This window comes from Emydura macquarii, unplaced genomic scaffold, assembly GCF_026122565.2.
Source record: "Emydura macquarii macquarii isolate MOO-44397 ecotype Brisbane River unplaced genomic scaffold, CSIRO-AGI_Emac_v2 contig_1253, whole genome shotgun sequence".
Taxonomy (NCBI): domain Eukaryota; kingdom Metazoa; phylum Chordata; order Testudines; family Chelidae; genus Emydura; species Emydura macquarii.
Window position 1 is genome coordinate 66743314 of NW_027131390.1, and position 10933 is coordinate 66754246.

Below are 10933 nucleotides of genomic sequence, written 5' to 3' on the forward strand. Positions count from 1 at the left end.
TTGGTCCCCTGTGTTAATACTCAGTGTTTACATTCCTTGCATGACAGCTGGTGCGACAACTTGTGTCAGAATACCAAACAGTAACCTCTTTGATATCTCTTCAAGCATGAGGTATTGATATTTCACTTCAGTCTTTGAGTTTATTGGCCACGTGTTTGACTGGAGTTCTGCTATTGAACCTCGTTGCTTCTGAGCATGTTAAAAGAATGACACTCAAAATAGTTAATGTATTCATTAAAATGAATATATAGCTAAGTACAAGGGTTCAGTCCTGAAGGCTGTCAATCTGATACTTATGCACTACCTTTGTGAAAAATAGTAAAAGAATGAAGAGAGTCCTTCCATGCCACCCTTCAAACTGACTTAAAGCAACACTTTTCTAAACATTTTGCACTTGGAGCCCTTTTGGATAGGTAGGTTGATGGACTGGTGACTCTCCCCTGTGACCATCTTCCACCTATACAATGTGTTGTCACTATTGCCACTCTCTGCTTTCTTCTGTTCATTTCTTTTTCTCTCAGATTCTTTTTTGGTCTTTTCCTCATTCCAATCTTTTTTTTTTTTTGAATTCTTTGTTCTTCCACCTCCCCCGCTCCACCCACACCATTTCCGCTACCCACCAGATGCCCAAATACTTCATTGCTGGCTCTGAGTTCAGCTGAGATGACATAAATTTCGACCGGTGTCAACAACCTTAATCTGCAAATCTGTACACAAAGCTCCAACCATGACCAGGTTATTAGGGGCCATTACAGAAGCAGAGAGCAGAAAAATGGCTTTCAAAGAGCCATCTTAACACCAGCTTAGGCAGTATGTTTGCTGCGTGGGCAGGGGTGCAATGAAGGTGGACCCAACCCCCTCCAATGGCTCCTGACCAGAGGTGGGTGGTGTACCTGTGCCATCCCTCCCCGACAGAGGGGCAGCAGGGCCAAATCTGAGTGAGTGGCATTGAGTCCTGGCACATGGGGTTGCAATGCCACTCAGAATTGAAGCAGGGAGGCCAGTAACCTGCACCGGAGTGTCAGATGGATAAATCTGGGGTCTTTCAGCTTTCCAAGTCCCCAGCTTTCCTTTCCATTCATCCCCATGGATTAGTCTGGCACCTTCAAACCCTTCCAGAAATAATAGTTTTCGGGTAGATAGAACGCTGCATAGATTCTGGACTCTCTCCTGTCTCTATTTTCTCTTTTGTGTGATTGCAAGAGTATTTTAAAAATGTTATAACATGGGAGCCAATCCTGCAACCTGCTGAGTGTAACTTGTGAGATAGCGACTGCTTGAATTCCTGTGCATCCTATGGGAGATCAGGGCATGAAGCATCTTACAGGATCAGACCATGGTTTCTGGTCCACTAGCTATGTTTAGTAATCTTCCATCATATCTTCTGTCCCAGTACTATATTGGTTAATAAGCATAATCCTATTTCTAGTGAGCAGTCTAATGTGTAATCATATTAGCATCTTGTAGATCATATCAGTGAAAATGAATACTAATATGGAGAATTAATAATACTTTAAAGTACAAAGCTTTCATGTTAGATTAATAGAGATGTATTATTCCTGCCTGTTGGCACACATTTAGTACCGTGAAAGGAAAGATACACTAAAAAGCCTTGAGGAAATCCTGTCTAGCCACCAGGAAAACAGTCTTTGGTCTCATAACTCATTTGTCTGGAGCTTGGAAAAAAATGTGGGCTGGATATTAATGCCCAAATATTTGGTTACATTATTTTTTGCATCATTTCCCACTGTAAAGGAGAGGGGTAGAGGATGTTTAAGAAGGGAAATAAGTGTTTTCAAAAGAGCCGTGAGCTATCTGCTAGCAGCCAGATCTTATCAAACATAATTTTTAATTATTTTTTAAATGTTTTTAAAAAATAAAGATGCAGTGGATACATTTCAAATCTGGGGGTTTTTTCTTCTTTTTTTTTTTTTGCTGTATTACTGTTTCTAGCAGAATTTAAAATATAGGGAATATAGTTGGAATCACTAATACATTTAAAGCTGAAATGAACTTTAAACTGTATCCTCTGTTTATCACAGAGAATGGGTTCTGCAAACCCAGAATTGTGAAAAAGTCTAGTGACAGATATGCCAACTTTCTCTATCCTTCTGACTTCACATCCAAACAGTGTACTATTCTAGTCCTTGATCCTGCATTATTCAATGTTTGGAGCCCCCCACTGATTTCAGTGGGGACTTTTGTGGGTGCAGGGGTCTGCCCAGGCATTGTAGTTGCAGGATCAGAGCCCTAGTTCCACCAAAACCCTATGTCATCACAGAAATATTGTGACTTGATGCTGCTACCTCCATGTCGTTTCAGATTTTTCCTTCCTGTGCATGAGTCCTAATTCTTGAACTGCTATTTATATCCCTTATTTGTATTTTGAAATTTACCATGTAAATGCAACTTTAATAATATCATAGAAAATAAGAAGGAAACATAATTTAAACTTATTCTAGACTAGGAATATGAGGAATATCTGAGCACATCGGTAATGGATTTGAACCCACTGAGGGCCACATTTTCAGTGAGACTCTCTGAATACCGTCTCATGATTTGCAGGTGCAATAACTTTTTTAATTGTTATATTTCATTGGGTGAACGGCACAGGCTGAGGATCACACTGTAGTACTTCTTTGCTCCTTTTCCCTCTCCCAACATCTCTTTCTCACCCTCTTCTTAGCTCCAAGATCAGTACTCAGACAGGCAATCTCAATATAAAGTAGTAATTATAGTACCAATAGCTAGATTAGCTAAATTATAGTACCAATTATAGTACCAATAGCTAGATTAGCTAAATTTGTGTCTGTACACAGCATCCTTCTTCCCAGTCCCCCCTAAGCAGCCAAAAGTAGTTTCAAGCTTCCTGGGGCTCTTCCCCTAGCTCTAGCTTGCTGCTTTTTATCATCTATCCTTTCCCATCCCATACCTCTGACTGCTTTAGCCTTATCTATTGATCCAAATGTGACTATCACTGTGCAACATTGTTCAGATGCACCTTTTTTTGTTGTTGCGAACATTGCAGAATTTGAGATTTTGCAAATGTTGTGATATCTAGTAGGGATGGATTAACACTCCCAAAAGCCGGCCTATCCCAAATGGGAAGTCTTTGTCAATGTATACAGCTTGGCTTTCCTCCATCTATTCGTCTCTATATTTGTTTTCTACTCTGCCTACTTCCTGACACGTTTTGCACCCTACTTTTTCATTGAACTTTCTCCTCAGCTCACCTTATTAACAGGGCATAATTTGGGAGGCAGAGCACTCCAGACTGCAAGCCTTGGGTAGTTCCAGAATTTGCCCCCCCCCCCCCATGCTGTCGGGTTCCAATGCTGATAGCAGAGGATGAGGGAGAGTTCCACTGCTGATGACAGAGGATGCAGGACGGATAAAGCACAACAACCAATATGATTGCAAGCAGAATCGTTTATTCCATCTTGTTCTCCAGCTTATATACCTTTTTATCATCTTTGCATACAATGGTCACACAATTGCTGATTGGCTATTATATGATTTCACCTACTTCACACGGGAACAGCTTACATATTACTGGTAGCATCTTAGCTCACACAACTATCTTGTTTACGACCTTGAATACTTTCTACTATCTAGTGGATAGCGGCCAAGTCCCGGGAACTCGCCGCCAGTGAGGCGCCTGAGTGAAAGTGGCCACCTTCCAGCTCCCTGTAGGCAGCCTCACTTGACCCGGTGTCCAGCACCAGGCCTGCTGTAAGTGTCCACTTAGGTAGCCATCAGGTCAGTGTATGGATAATACACTCCCACATCTCCCCCCTTTCTTTTAAATATGCGCTCAACAAAACACTCCAAACTACCTTGCAATAAGCAAATAAAACAGGGGGCACAAATAAGGAAGAGGAGTACAATTCCCAAAATGATTATCCCCGTATAACAAAATAAAACAAGCCAAGAGGGCCAGCCAAAGTTGCTAAGCCACTCCCATAAGGGATTATGAGTTTGCATAATCTTATGCATATTATTTGCAAGGCATTGCAATAAAGCATGAACAAAATATAACTAATCTGATAAATTCATACAACACATGCCTTCAAAATCCTCACAACCGTGTCCCTGTGCCAACAAAAAAATCGATAGCTGCACGATTCTGCAGCCGTTAGGTCAGCATATGGATAATATACCCCCACAGCTCCCCCTTTCTTTTACACTTCCCAGCATGTGGTCAGTGTGAGACCCTGAAGACATGCTTTTTTACATATTTATACAAACAAGACCAAAAAAAATTACATATGCATAAATTTTTGATACTTATAGGTATATTCAAAATATTACTACTATTACCATTAACTTATACATTTCTAGTTTAAAAAATATACATAACAAATAACATATGAACAAAAAATTTCTACTTTTCTATTAAAGTTGTTTAATCTCTCCCTCAGAAGGCTATATGACTAATTAAAACTAGTTGGCTCTCTCCTTACCCTGTCTCTGACCCTGGCAAAAAATCAAACACTATGGGAAAAGGAAGGGGGGTGATTTCAGCAAAAAGCAGAACACTCAAAAAACTAAAATAAAGTGACTATAATCAAGCAGACAATTATTTTCCTTCAATCCCCCCTTTGAGCCATACTGTAATACCAGTGTGGCTCACTTATAAACCTGAGCTAGCTTTTGCTTAAATTTAATAATTTCAACTTAAGTTAACATTTGCACGACAGGCACTCCGGCCTTAACAAACCAACTAAAAACAGAGCAAACAGAGGGCAAAATACCCAAACACTAAAAACAACAACAAATAAAAATAACAATAAAACAAATTATACACACAAACAATTACTTAAGCCAGAATAAATTTGGTAGCCATAAGATTAAGGCATAAAATAAATCTGTGAAACCCCATGACATATCATCTTGGGAAATGGTATGGAATAATGATGCGATTTGTAAAATGTCATGTGCATTAAATTAGTAGTTCTTTTAGTAATTTTGACTGAATTGTCCATATTCAAATGATTTAAATCAGATTGTCTATTAGCCTGCAGCAATTAATTACAATTGATTATTTACATATTTACAGACCAATTATTTGGGAGAAGGGCCTGTTTTTCCTTCAGAAGGCTGCAAAAAAAAAAAAAATTCAAAAATTCTCTTCCTATAACACTTTTCACACTTTCAACTGTCCCTCCAAACTCTGTAGTGTTAACTTCTCAATCCCTTTACTACATGGTGTTTAACACAATCAGAACCACGGGTATACCTTCTTCAAAATGCAAGGGAACATGACTACAAATCCAACAGTTAGACACATTTAAATCTGTTTGTAATTGATTAATTAATTATAAAGATGTGTCAGTATAGTCCAAGAAGCATTGTCTTTTATGGTTTAGTTGCTTGGGTTTTAATTGTACCTCAAAGTCATCAGGTTGTTGGTCTTCTTCCCCATGGACCTTGGGGATTTCCTCGACAGGTGTACCGTTAATCAGGAACTTGGATCAAAAGAGAGTCATCCAGATAAGGCCAATACAGAACATCCAAAAGATCACTAGCCATACCCATTTAGGGAACCAGTGATCTGGGGAGTTTTTAAGTCTTTTCCTTTTGAGGTGGTAGGGATGATGTTGTGGTATATCCTCTTCGCTCTGGAGTGGTTTCAAATCCTCTTCGCTCTGGAGTGGTTTCAAATCCTTTTCGCTCTGGAGTGGCAAATCCTTTTCTTGAGCAGGGGAGAGGTTACAAGCACTTGCACCCTGTTCCACTGACCTTGTCATTACAGGTGCAGAGGTTCTTTTACAGTGTTAGGCATGTATTCAGGACTGGGAACTTTGGCACTTTACAACAGTGTTAGTGGTGAGAAGTACCTGGAGTGGGCCTTTCCAACGCAGTTTCAGGGCTGTCTGTCTTGGTGGACCTTTACGTGAATCCAATCACTGGGCTGTAGATCATGACATGCTTTTTGAGGGTCTTGGGGAAAGGCTTCTTGGACCTGTGAACAAAAAGCCTTAACACACTTCATTAATGCTTGACAATAAGTCAAATCAGTTTCATCAGCTAAATTAATATCCATTAGGTGAGTTGATACTGGTAGAGAGCTAGAAAGCCTCACGGGTCAGCCCATTAGGATCTTGTGTGGTAAGAGTTCAGTCTTTCTGTTACATGATGATTTTATACTTATAAGGGCTAAAGGCAGGGCATCTGGCCATTTGAGGCTGGTTTCATGACAAATTTTGGCTAGTTTATTTTTTCAGAACACCATTCTGTCTTTTCACTGCCCCTGCAGACTGAGGGTGATGTGGGCAATAAAAGTTCTGTTGGATATCAAGAGCCTTGCAAACTTCTTTTATAACTTGACCTGTTACTGTTGGTAGACAGAGGGATCCCAAAGCAAGGGATAAATTCCTTCACAAGCCTTTTGCTGACTATAATAGTGTCAGCCTTTGCACATGGGTAAACTTTTACCCATTCAAAAATAAACATACAATTACTAATACATATTAGACTGGACCAATATAAACACAAAACAACATAAATATGGCCTAAAATGCAGAAAGGACTGCAGCCTTAACAGCAGAGTCTGTTACAACATACCAATAAACTAAACATTTAACAACAACAATAATAAAAAATAACTATACAACATTTATAAAGCAGCAACATAAAATTCATTTAATATGGAAGCCTCCCAAAGTGGGGAAGCCTTTTGTTTTTAGAGTTAACCATAATTATGGACAACACCAAAGGCATAATGGGAATCATTAACAAATTTACCTTCGGTCAGGATACAAACTGTAGTTACAGGAAAAAAATTAGCTTCTTGATCAGGGTTCACAGAAGGGAAAGGGTTACTTTTAATTACCTCATGTTAAGAACAAACAGCATAATCAGCCACAAGAATACCTTTAAAATTTCTTTGACAGGAGCCAATAACATAGAAAATCAATTTTGGGTTCTACAAAGGGTGGATAACAATGAGGCAGGATCAAAAACTGGACATCGGGTGAGTGTAATATGACCTGCAAACAACAAAAGAATTTTATATTTTGTTAAACAAATATGAGGTACAAAAATAATAAGTGGAGAACCAAAAATCAAAGTTTCCGAGGTTTTACCCAAGGCAGCTACAGCTGCAATGGCACGGAGACAAGGTGGAAGCCCTGCAGCTACAGGGTCCATGGCATTACTGTAACAGGCAATGATCTTATACTTATCCCCACACAATCTTACACAAAGCAATAAATATTTTCCAGGTTTTCTAACAGGAAAAATTGGGGTGTTTTAGAGGATTCAAATAGGCACAATAATTCCTTGTTTAAGGAGAGATGTAATTACAGGACATATTCCTTTTGTATGCTGGATATTCAAAATCCTGTCCCTATTCAAGAAATACAGCCAAAATAGAATTTTCATCTTCACAGGGAAAATAACAAATTAATCCCATCTGGTAAACAATAAATAATACAATCAAATTTTACAATATAAATGTCTACCTACCAGGTTAACTGAGAATAAAAACTAAAAAAAAAAGCATGCTAATTAGAAATAGATCTCAAAGAAACAGATAGTGGTTTAGACACTAGATGCGGCATTAATTGGTTTACATTCTTCCTTGATAAGGGAATAGAGAAAACTCCTAAACTTTTAAGGTGGATCTGCTGACTTCAGTGTCTAGAAAGTGTTTATAAAACATTTTACTGGTTTTCCATCAATAAAACAAAACACATAAAAACCTGATTAATCTATTAACAAAAAGGGTGCATTAATAAAGTTACTATTTCCCAGGCTGTCCTAATATAAAGGTTGAGTCTGGTCTCGGGGAGGAGGTGGTGGTGGCCCAAATGTCCACTCCGACTGGCCAGATCGTCTTGGACATTCTGCTTTCCAGTGTCCCAACTGTCCACAATAGTGGCAGGAGGAATCCCCTGGGGCCAAAAAGGTACCACGTCCTACTCCCCAACCCCGGCCTCAACCTCTCTATATACTCTTTATCTAAATTTTCACTTTTTCCTTTTTGGAGTCCTTTAGACTCCTTACCCGGGACTTATGCAGTCTTTCTTTAGAGTTTTCACCCTGTTTGCATTTTATCTTTGGCCCCCCTTTCTCCTTTTGGCCATAAACCATGTTGTTCGAACCAAAATGCTTAAGGGCCCGATCCTTATTTTTTACAATTTCCCATTATGTTTACCCACTCCCTCCCCCTCTCTCAAAGGTTTTTAGAAACAAGAGAAGAGAAACGGAGAGAGAGATAAGGAGAGAGAAACAGAGAAGAAAAAAAAAAGAAAAAAAAATTTCCTCTCTCTCTCTTGAAACACTTAAGGTAGCACCTAATTACAAACAGTTTTCAAGATCCTTTTCACACACTTATTATACCACATAAGAGAAGTCTGACTGCCACTCAGTACTTCTGTACTTCTTCAGAGAAACCTGCCACTCAGTATTTCTTTCATTTCCCATGGTAGAGGTCTCTTTAGGAGTCTTATTTTCCTATGTGCCAGTATTTATCACACGCTTCGGCCGTCACCGACCAATCTCCTCGCGGAGGTATGGAACTGCGGTCCAGGTCTCCACACTCACTTCGTTCCCTACTGGCAATACATGAGGCGTCTCATTTCCCACTTGAAATATTTCTCTCACTGCCGCTTGTACCCCCGCTTCAGCCGCAAGGTTCTTCACCATCCTCCTTGCCTTATTCCAGGTCTGACTTAAGGCAAAGGCTTCCTTGTTGCCATGGGCTACCGACTCCCATAGGTCGGAGCCCAAGTATTCCCAGACAGTCTTATCAAATACAGTACTTGATTTTACAAAAAATCCCCTTCTTAGTTCCCACTTCAATAAGCAAGATAATTCATCCGGGGACACCTTTTCCCCTTGGCGCTCCGCGATACATATAAAAAATTCAAGCACCGTTTTTTCTTCAGCTGATGCAGCGTTTCCCATACTTAATTAATTAGCCGCTCACCTTTGAGCTCAAACACGTCCCTCTCGGACGACCACGCCTCTGGACGACCACGTCTCTCTCGGACGACCACGTCTCTGGGCGAACACGTCTGCCTCTGGGCGACCACGCCTGCCTCTGGGCGACCACGCCTGCCTCTCTGGGCGACCACGCCTGCCTCTGGGCGACCACGCCTGCCTCTCTGGGCGACCACACCTGCCTCTGGGCGACCACGCCTGCCTCTCTGGGCGACCCACCTGCCTCCTGCCTCTCTCTGACCACGCCTGCCTCTGGGCAACCAGGAGCTGCCTTCACCGCAGTATCTCCTGTGAGCTCATACACGTCCCTCTTGGACGACCAGGAGCTGCGTCCAGCGCAGTACCTCCTGCAGCGGCTATAACTCCTGCGTTTCTTCTCCCTGCCCGACACACAATCCAATCCACTTGAATTGCAATCACGTCGGGGTCACCATTTGTCGGGTTCCAATGCTGATAGCAGAGGATGAGGGAGAGTTCCACTGCTGATGACAGAGGATGCAGGACGGATAAAGCACAACAACCAATATGATTGCAAGCAGAATCGTTTATTCCATCTTGTTCTCCAGCTTATATACCTTTTTATCATCTTTGCATACAATGGTCACACAATTGCTGATTGGCTATTATATGATTTCACCTACTTCACACGGGAACAGCTTACATATTACTGGTAGCATCTTAGCTCACACAACTATCTTGTTTACGACCTTGAATACTTTCTACTATCTAGTGGATGGCGGCCAAGTCCCGGGAACTCGCCGCCAGTGAGGCGCCTGAGTGAAAGTGGCCACCTTCCAGCTCCCTGTAGGCAGCCTCACTTGACCCGGTGTCCAGCACCAGGCCTGCTGTAAGTGTCCACTTAGGTAGCCATCAGGTCAGGGTACAAATAATACACTCCCCCATATAGAAGTCAAACTACACCTATGCTTATTAGTCTTGAAGTGTAACATTAATACACGAACATTTGAACTTTTAAACCTACAATATTCAGGGAATTTGACAAAACAAATTAACTGAAATAACAGTACCACATATATATGAATAATATCCATGATGTTTAGGTGAATTAATGTTCATATTTGAGTGAAATTCACCCACACCATACCCTAAGCAATACTTACATAGAACAGAGTGAAATAACAGATTTTCAGTTCCTTGGAATTCTGAAAAGTGGAAAAAACAAATGGTTTGGGTCAGATTAAAAAAAACCTTATTTTCTTTGAAATTTTCAGTGAATTGAACTATTTCAGGTCAGACAAAACATTTTTGTTTGATCCAAAACAGAATTTTTTTTTCAAATGCTTTTGGTTTTTTAAAATAGTTTCAAATAGAAATGTTTTGTTTTAAAAAATGTCAGAAAGAAACATTTCAATTTTTTTTTCTAAAACAAATAATTCTGGGAATCTACTTGACTATTGCTGAATACAGCTCTACACCACTGCACTGGGCAACCTGAGGGGCGATTGTGAGTGATGGGTTTCAGTTCAGATTGCTTAGGATGTTTCCTCTGCAAAGGCTCATGTAGCTACTTGCCAATGGAGCCAACCTGAGAACCTGAATTTGATTTTCTACCTTTTAATAATTCTGTAGAACATTGTACAGCTTGCAAAACTATTTGTCAGCTTTTATGTACTTCCTGGTCTTGCTAAAAGACATTCTCGGCCAATGTCATGAGCGCGATTATTAATGGATATTTTTTATTGGATGAAATTGAATAAATACCATTCTTTATGTATCAACTTTTGAATTTTAATTGATAGTTGTATGGAAAAGTTGTGGAAGGTATGATCACAATCTATATTTATGAAGAACATGTGTCACATAGAGAAATTCTGAAATAGCACCAGAACTCAGATTTCATAGATTCCAAGGCCAGAAGCGACCATTGTGATCATCTACTCGGACTTACTGCATATCACAGGCCATAGAACTTACCCAAAATAATTAATAGAACATATCTTTTAGAGAAAAGATCCAATCTTTA

The 10933-nt window shown here is 40.1% G+C and overlaps 1 long non-coding RNA gene across 1 annotated transcript; it reads right to left on the reverse strand.

Moving 5' to 3' along the window:
• Positions 1 to 3411: 3411 nt before the first annotated feature.
• LOC137153576 (uncharacterized) lies at positions 3412 to 9159 on the reverse strand. Its single transcript, XR_010919843.1, has 2 exons — positions 8936 to 9159; positions 3412 to 6992 (listed from the first exon to the last, which is right to left on the reverse strand). It is a non-coding gene; the product is annotated as an uncharacterized lncRNA (long non-coding RNA).
• Between the last annotated feature and the right edge of the window lie 1774 nt (positions 9160 to 10933).